Raw genomic sequence first — 9,256 nt, 5'->3', positions numbered from 1 at the left:
TAGTTCTTTCAATGTTTTTATACCAAGCAAGATTTCTGGACATGATTTCGTAAGCAACAAGTCTGTAGTGCGGGACAATGGACCAACTCCTAGGGAAACTGGCTTTGACACTTCGTTAACAATAGGCTTTCCTGAAAATCCCAGGGAAATATTCTGTGAGCCTGAGAGGGGTGCCCCTGGAACCTCGTCATGACTGATGGTAGTTCTGCTCGCCCCTGTATCAATCAGAAACTTTCTGTCTTTTCCCAATACACGACTATGTACATAGGGACCCTCTTGATCTACAGGAACCTCAATAAGGGGCAAGCCAACCTCCCTCTCTAGGCTGTTTCATGAGTACTGTTGATAATCTGGGTAGTCTGACTGTGCATACTGGTACATTTGTTGTGTGACATGTTGTGTGGCAGCGATGGGTTGGGGTACAGCTACTGTCTGTTGCGAGTTCTGTGGCGTTTGCGTGTTTTGCGGGATGTTATCCTGTCTAGGAGGACGCGGTCTTTCTTTCGTCTTGCCTGTAGCTATATTGTGTTTCAGGACTGCACATTCATTTATATAGTGACCTGGCTGTTTACAGTAGTTACAGTTCCCTTTGACAGGTGCCGCGCCCCTTTTCTGGCCATCGGCTGGAACTGATTGAGCAACTAGTACTTTCATTTTCGTATCTTTCATGTGTTTCTTTTCGTGTTCCTGTTCTTCTCTAATTCGATTCTGGTGATACTGTAACATTTGTAACATTTGGGAAGGACTATTTGCTTGCCAGGTACTCTCAACCTTCAGCACTCTATTTTTGATCTGGGGTAAGGAATTCTCTACTAATTTGCTCACAAAAAGATGTGGGTACGATTCACTACTTGACTTCAGGCCACTATTAATAAGAAAACATTTTTTGAATCTAGAATAAAAATCATTAGTGTCTTCATCTTGCTTCTGTTTACAGGCTGAAATAGCATCCCAATCTTCCTTTTTAGTAGTCAATAATCTCGGCAAAACCTGTATTAATAGCTCGGGTAATTCTTTAGCTTTGTCCCCAAGACCAGTACCAGGGGCTCGTGTTTTGTCTTCGTCTTCTAATTCTGTCCAGTTAATCTTTTTCTCTCCCACCTCCCACTCTTTTTCTTTAAGCTTTTCGTAAATGCCTGCTGGTAACAGTACTTTCAACATTTTAATGGTATCAGCGTATGTGTACTCCCCCATGCGGAGCATGTCCTTTAATTCACGGTGGAACCCCCCTGGGTCTTTATCATGACAGGGCAGTAATTTTTTCATTTCCAATAATTCCATTTTCGTCAAGGGTGTGTAAACATATACTCGTTGAAGCGCACCCCCTCCTGTTCTAACGGGATGAACCTCTCGTAGGGGGTTCTGTCTGTCTATGTGAAAGGTCTTTCTTTCTCGATGTGGGGCAGGAATCAAGTGCGGGGTCAGAAAAGTCAAGTACTTATGTCGTTGATCTAGAATGACATTTATTAATTCGGTACCTAGGCCTCTCCATCTTTCCAGGAGTAAATCGTCCAGTATTTTATACAAGGGACCTGGATCAGAATGCTGACTCTCATACAAGGTGATGAGATGTTGAATCATGTAAATACCAGCTAAACGCTGTTCTTCCGGAGGAAGACTCAAAAATGTTTGCGCTACTATGTCATCTTTATATATGTTAGAATTACAAGCCCATTGAACTGCTGACCGGGCTAGTTCCTGTTCATGCATAGTACAAAGTTCACTACTACCTACTCGTTTTTTCAGTGCTTGTTCAGTAGCTTGGAATAGGTGTTCAAGGGAATATCTTTCTGGTATTGGAGAAAGGGAACGTTTATTGTAATCTAGGTGTATGGGTCTGTCAAACGGTCTTGCCCTACCTACGTAATTCATTTTATTTATTTCCTCTGTTACTGCATTATCCTCATCAGAGACTTTGTCGTCCTCTTTCTCAGCTTCTTTCTCGGCTTGTTCTTTCTTGTGTATATCAAGAATTTCTTTACGACTTTTCCTGTACATGCTTTCTATTCTGTTCTGTGTATCATGTTTACCAACACCTATATTGTCACTCCAAGTCATCATACCTTTCGTTACTTCTTTATCTGGCTGGTCTCGTTCCCTGATCAAACAATTAATCAAAAACTTTAAAAGCATGCTTTGAATCTCCACCTTTCTATGTGCCATGGCCTCTTGTATACTTTCTGGTCTCTCCCCCCGTTCTAATGAAGTGGTATATTCTGTCTAAGTGTTCTTTCATGTCTGGTAAAGTGATCAAATAGTCTGCAACGCGTCTTAAACGTACTGAGTATATGAGCATTGTGCCCTCACCTGGTACTGGATCATATATACAATCGGAAAGTGACAGTCTAAGAGATGCTGGTGTCATGGGTTTTGGCGTGCGTGCGTTGTAGTGCTATGTCTCGTAATGTTCGTTTTATTTGTGGTGGGGTGTGCGGTGTTTGTGGTATGTCTCCAGAGGGCCCCCCTCCCGATGCCCCTAGACTTGTGTCATCTTGGCTTGAGTCGTCTTTCACTGCCGGTGCTGCTACTAATGCGGATTGATCTTGTGCTACGGGTTGTTGGACAAAAGGATTGGTAGGGATATTGGCAGGAGCATTGGTCGGGTTGGGAGGAGGAGGAATAGGAAGGTCTTCATTTACATATTCTGGAGCAGCGTCGTCTAAATAGGAGGAAAGAAAAATGTCCGCTGCTGTCTGTTTATGATTACGGAGTTTAATCGGGATCAGTGGTGGCGGCAAGTTACTGGGTACTTCCGGGGTCACTTTAGGTAGGCCTTCGGCGAGGATGGGATACATGCCTTTAATAAGGGCATTTCTTTGTCTTTCAATTTGTTCTGCTTTAACCCGTTCACCTTCTTCTTTTAGCTCTTTTTCCTTGGCTTTTTCCGATGCCTCTCTACTTCTCTCTGCTTTGTGGATTTCTTTCTCTGTTCTCCTATGCGCTTCTTTACGCCACAACTCTATGGCATCTTTCTGGGATTGTCTAGCTTTCTTTTTCCACAGTGCTTCCTCTACTCTCATGATGCACTCAGCATCCCATGTCCCTGAGACAGGCCATCTATATTTCTCTTCCAGATCCTTCGTGTAATCTACCCATAAATCTAATTACAGTACGGCATCTAGGCCATGCTTTTGGTACATAAAATGTCCAGGAGTGTCCCTAGGCGGGACGGGAACTGCCTCTTCGAGTATCCCTTTCCTGGTCCCTATCTGATGTAATTTCGAAAACAGCAGCATGTTTAAACTAGCTTGAACGAAAACACAATAAGCACAATAATAGACTGAAAACAATCATTCATACCACGACATTAAAACATTAGAAACATATACTAACTAGTACATAGAAAAACACAATCCTAAAAATCCTAAAATAAACCTCGTTTACTGGATGCACTGCTAGAACAGTACAGTCGTACCGGTCTCATAAAGAGACACGTCTTTACCGCATCCACCTAAATGGACACGTCTTTACCGGATCTGTGTACCCAGACCCGTCTTGACCGGGCTCAAATAAATGAACCCGTCTATATGCGTTCCCAACAACGGTACTCACCGGGAAGCAAAACTGAAGGCCTCGGAAACTCGATACTGTACTGGACTGATACGGCTTCTGGTACTGCTACTGCTGCTGCTCATGCGCCTCGGAACAGGTGGGCCTCGGGATACCTCGGACCTTGCTCTCTCGGCTTGGGCTCTGGTCGGGATGGTCCGCAATCCTCACCGCCTTGTGTGGATGCCTGGTCGCAGTCTCCGTCTCCTCCGTGGGCCTGAGGGAGTTGGCAGGAAATCCCGCGGATGTGTACACAATAAGTCCGTCACGGCTATAGAATGGGTCAGGGGGCTGCGATTACTTCGCCGGCACGTGGGGAAGGGGACTCGTCCCTATTCGGGCGCCAGAATTATGTGGTAAATTAAATATTACCGGGACATAGTTTCTATACATTAATAAAGAATAAGGATAGCTCATAAAATGAGAGGCAGAGTCAGTGGTGTCCGAGTCAAAAGGGCTTTATTTCAATGACTCGAATCGGGTTCCATCACCACTAAGGTTCAGGAAGGGATATCTCACGTTTTATTCACATAACACATTATATATAGTAAAACCATACAATTGCAATGAATAGAGAAGGCGGAACACTCCAGGCGGAGCAAGTGACAGAGAGAGATAAGAACACATGGGCGTGAAAGAAGGCGTGTAAGGAAGCGTACACGTAGGTGTGCACTTGATGAGTCATAGGTGTGTCATAGGTGGGTGGATGCATAGAGGAGGTCTGCAGGGTCAGCAGAAACTTTTACCCTACATGTGCGCGAAACTGGTCATGACGTGAATTTGACGTGTAACTGGGGAGAGCTAGGGGGCTGACTTTAGCACTAGTAGAGGAGTCTGGAGTCTGGGATGTCAGAACGACCTGCATCTTTGGCACATCTGATATCTTGTGTTTGGAGGATGTATTGTCTGAAGTAAAGGTCTCTCGAGTAAAGGCTGTTCATCACTAAATGCTAGTGTGCGCATATATTTCTTCGTGCATTGCGTGGGGGCCATGGGCCTTCTATGGCAACGGGTTCAGTAAATCACTTGCATGGAGACAGGAAGGCTAGGCCCTATGCTCTGCAGGCGGAATATGTTTACTTCTTTCACTAGACTGGAATGTGTTTTTGCGGAGCTGAGTAGATAACTGTAAGGGAGAGGTCAGGGATGCATACCTAAACTGCAGCTTTCAGAGTCAGAAAAGAGGCTCGGAGCCTGAATTCAGGGCCTGGCTCGGCTGGGCCACAAAAACGTGTGCTTCTCGACTTTTAAACGTGTACCATGTAAATGCATTGGCAACATAGGCCTCAGTGCAGAATTAACGTTTCATTCATGGAGGGCCTAATAACTGACATGCTAACATTAGACGGAAATGCAGGGACATTATTATTACAGGCACGGGAAGGGAATTACATGATAACATGGACATACATGGGGCATAGGTACATGGACAGGGTGCGAGTGGGGGGACACACTGACCACATACAATTTCTGTTTCCTCAATGTACACCTCTGTATATGTTTCCTCATATATTTTTTGTCCTTTAGGCGCTAGCCTATAGTCAAAGAGTTCAAAGCACTACTGGGTTTTGTTATGAATGCTTAGTTGTGTGTCTAAAAAAGGTTTTGTTGTCTAAAAGTAATTTCCTGAATGATCCCTTTGTTTGCATTACTATGTCACTGTATTCTCAGACCTAAACTCTTATTGGAATATTGGGTTGCTCTTACTCTTTTTTATATATATCTCTCAGCAAAAGACCTAATCGACCTGATCGAATTTCTAATGAAGCCTTCTCTCCACTGTTCCCACTTCAGTGTCTAAGTCTCCTCCTTCCAACTACAGAAAACACAGCATTACACTACCAATGTCTTGAACCTTGGTAGTGTAAAGATGGAGTTGAAAGTTGACTTCAACTTCATCTTGAGAACAGGACAACGATAGGGGCTTTCAAATGGAGCACACAGGCCTCTATTAATCATTTGGATTTCCCATATATGCAAAGCAACAACCATACAGGACATATATGTAAACATGCAAAACATGTACTGAGGATGTTATTGCTAGCACATAGAAGCTGACCCTTTACAACTGGGCCAGTAGGGCTCCACTCCAGTGACACAAATAAATCTGGGCATGACTATGGATTCATAAACCATGGTACGAGGCACCACTGCTTTACATGCTAAACCTATAACAGAGACAATAGTCCACTGTCAGTAAATTAGGACACGCTTGGGACAACCCTACAGGTCACAAGCCTGATCCAAGACCTCTATCATTTGAAGAGAAAGGACAATGCCTCTTCTCACACACTAGATTAGTGTGAGGATTGGGCCAAAATAAAAAACATGAATGAACAATATTAAATTCTCTCAGTTGGGCACTCAGGGCAGGGGAACACAACTCTACATCATGGAGGAGACATTCCTGTCCAACAGACTCCATACGCTTTGTTTATTGTACTTCTGCCAGATAGTCAGTCAGAAGGGAATACATTACATCCAACAGGAAGTGCTAGAGACTAAAGGGGTGATTACGATGGCTTAACGCTCGCCACTGCTGTGCTGGGGTGGTGACAGTCACACCATTGTAACGTGGTTTACGCACCACCATTTTACGATGGCGGTCGGTATCCATGGAAAGGCTGGTGGAGACTCGCTTTGGGGGCTCATAGCGGGCCCCGGGGGGGAGGGGAAGGCAGGGGCACTTGAGGGATACCTACGGTACCCCCTACATATCCATGCACAAGGTTGCAGGCACCACGCGGTGCCTGCCAGTTTGTGGATGGAAATGCACAACATAGCATTTTACTATTGGTTGCGGCGGGTGCTGCAGCCAGCAACACCCGCCGCAATGTTAAAATGCCAGATGTGACCACCGCGGTGGCGGTTGCTTCATGATCAGGGGTGCGGGACCGCCGCATGGCAGGCGGGCGGTCCCGATCCCGCTAGGATGGCGTGCAAACTCAGGTCCGCCCGCCATTCTAATAGGCCCCTAAGTAACTTATAACTAGAGCTAGAATTTGATAAATTGGTACTCTACATCAATCCTGCCTACCTTACTATAATTTCCTGAGCATTTAATTCGCTTATAGAAAGGTGGACGGGACATCCGCCAAACTCTAAATCAGGTATATAGTGAGTGTATGTCAGAATATCATTAGTAAAAATATTTTGTGACAGAAATTGTATGTACCAAATATAATTGACAAAAATATAGTCCGAGTGGGTGTAGATATTGTATTATCAATACCAATGGGAAAATATTTGTGTAAACTTTATTTAGGACATGATATGTCTGTCAGACGATATTTCAGTGATGATACCAAATCAACTTAGGATAGAAGGCATATATTGAAAGATCCTCTTGCTGTTTACTACTTAGAGTAAGATGTATTGGGGCAGGGTAGGCAAAAATTACAGCTGTTTGTGGCATCTTGAGCATCTTGGTTATGCAGCCTGTTGCCAGGTTGCCACATGCATTAGAATGCTCTGTACAGATTCTGTAGTTGTGATGTTTAGACTAGCTAGGCAGTTGAGCTTGGACCTTGCTACTGGTGACTCTTTATCCTGTGGATGGGATCCTATTCTACAATAAATACTTATTTCACCTATAATCCACGTTTGAACTTCTTTACATTGGCGACGAGGATGGGATTTCTGAAGAAAAGAAGAAAGGATCTCAACAAGGATACAAAGATATCTTCTGTTATCTCATTTTGAAGTTTGTCAAAGGTACTGTTAATTTCAATTCTACTTGAAACCTTCAACCTTCATGCCTTTAAACCAACTTCCTGGAAAGACCTTTTATGGAAAGCACTTTTATTTTGATTGTGTGAAAAAGCGCTTCTTTTGACAATTTTTAACAAACCTACTTTGTCATTTTACAGTCTACACAACGCTATTTGTTAGTTTTTAACTAAAAGACTGCTTCTCTACTCGCACTTTCAACTGTGCACAGCGCTGTTTGATTTTTTTTTCCCCTGACACACGCAGCGCTCATTCTGATACTTTTAATCTGCCGATTTTCGGCATAGCGCTCGTTTGCTGTGTGTATTTACCCCTCAGTGCTCCTCATCTGCCTGTGCGTATGTGCTGATCTGCGCGTATATCCTTCTGATCTGCCTGTGAAGCGTAGTGACATTCTGTGTTTTTACACGCACGTCGCATCACCCGGGCAGCCTCTCACTCTAGCAGCCCGTGTTTTTTTTTTTTTTTGTTGTGCTTCGCATTGGCAGTCTATCCATTTGGCTTGAAGTGAAGCCGGCCAGCTACGCATCGGCAGCATTTTTCAAAAGCTTACCGTGCTGTTTGCTGCTCGAGGGCTGCGCTGCTCGAGGACGGCGTTCGCTCTCTTCTGTTCCAGCGCGGCTCCATTAACGCTCTCCAGCGCAGCTCCACTAACGTCAGCTGCATTACGAAGGAGCGCCATCACGAAGGAGCGTCATGACGAAGCAGCGTTTCCCATGACAACGCGCTTCCCATCACGTAGCAGCCATCCTTTTGTTAAGAACCACCGATTCATCGTAAATGGCATAAGTTTAATTTGTACAGCAGCAGATTCATCGCGATTTTAACTTTCTCATTTTGAAACATTACAAATGGTTTTCCTCATCGAAAAATCGCGCAACAACAGGTATTAAACTGAACCTTTCATTATTTTATTTTTTTTTAAAATAAGGAAATGAGACACTGAGACTGTAATTTTTTTTTTTTAAAAAGGGGAACAAAGACTCTCAAGTTGATTTTCAATCTTCTAACTGTATTCCTAACAGAAATTTATTTCAGTTCTTTTTTAAAAGTGCTGTAGCAATTTGTTGTTATTATTTCTGAAAAGTTTTACTTTCTTTTATTTGGGGTAATTTTGGTCAAGTACACATAATGCAGAACGTCACAGCTCCTCCATTCTTCTTACAAACTCCTGGAGATCCTCCCATTAAATGGAAAAAGTGGTGTAAAGTATTCGAGAGATATGCAAAAGTTTGTGGGGCCAACTTAAGTGCGGAAAGGAAAACAGCTTTGTTATTACACTGTTTAGGAACAGAGGGCCAGGAGGTATTTGATCATCTACCAGAGATACAAGATAGGAATCTTAATGAATATGAAATTTGTATTGCTATGTTAGACAAACACTATCTTCCGAAAGTCTCTACTATCTTAGAAAGGTATCATTTTGGCCGTAGATTACAACATGAAGAGGAAAGCATAGAAAATTATATAACCGCACTAAGAAAATTGGCGTCATCCTGTAAGTTTGCTGCCTCTTCTGATGAAAGAATAAGGGATCAGTTCATGCTAGGTTGTAGCATTGAGCGTGTTAGAGAGGAATTATGGCAAAAAGATGAACCTGATTTAGATGATGTGATTACCATAGCAAAAAGGATTGAACATTCTATTAAGTGTGTAAATGTCATAAAAAAGAATGGTGAAAGTAAAACCAATAGTACTGTTAATCTTGTAAAAACCCCAAATGTTACTAAAGAAAGTGCTAACCAGAGAGGTGGTGTGAGAGATATAACTAATAACAAACCTCTCTATGCTAAATCAGATAAGAAATTTGATTTTACACAAGTAAAATGTTTTAGATGTGGCAAAATGCGACATTTTGCAAATGATAGACAATGTCCGGGATGGAAAGCTACCTGTGGCAAATGCAAAAGGAAGGGACATTTTACTAGTGTTTGCAAGGGGAAGGAATACAAAGGCAAGGTTAATGAGATTTATTATG

This window comes from Lissotriton vulgaris, unplaced genomic scaffold (assembly GCF_964263255.1).
Source record: "Lissotriton vulgaris unplaced genomic scaffold, aLisVul1.2 SCAFFOLD_2878, whole genome shotgun sequence".
Taxonomy (NCBI): Eukaryota; Metazoa; Chordata; class Amphibia; order Caudata; family Salamandridae; genus Lissotriton; species Lissotriton vulgaris.
This window is presented reverse-complemented; position numbering follows the sequence as displayed.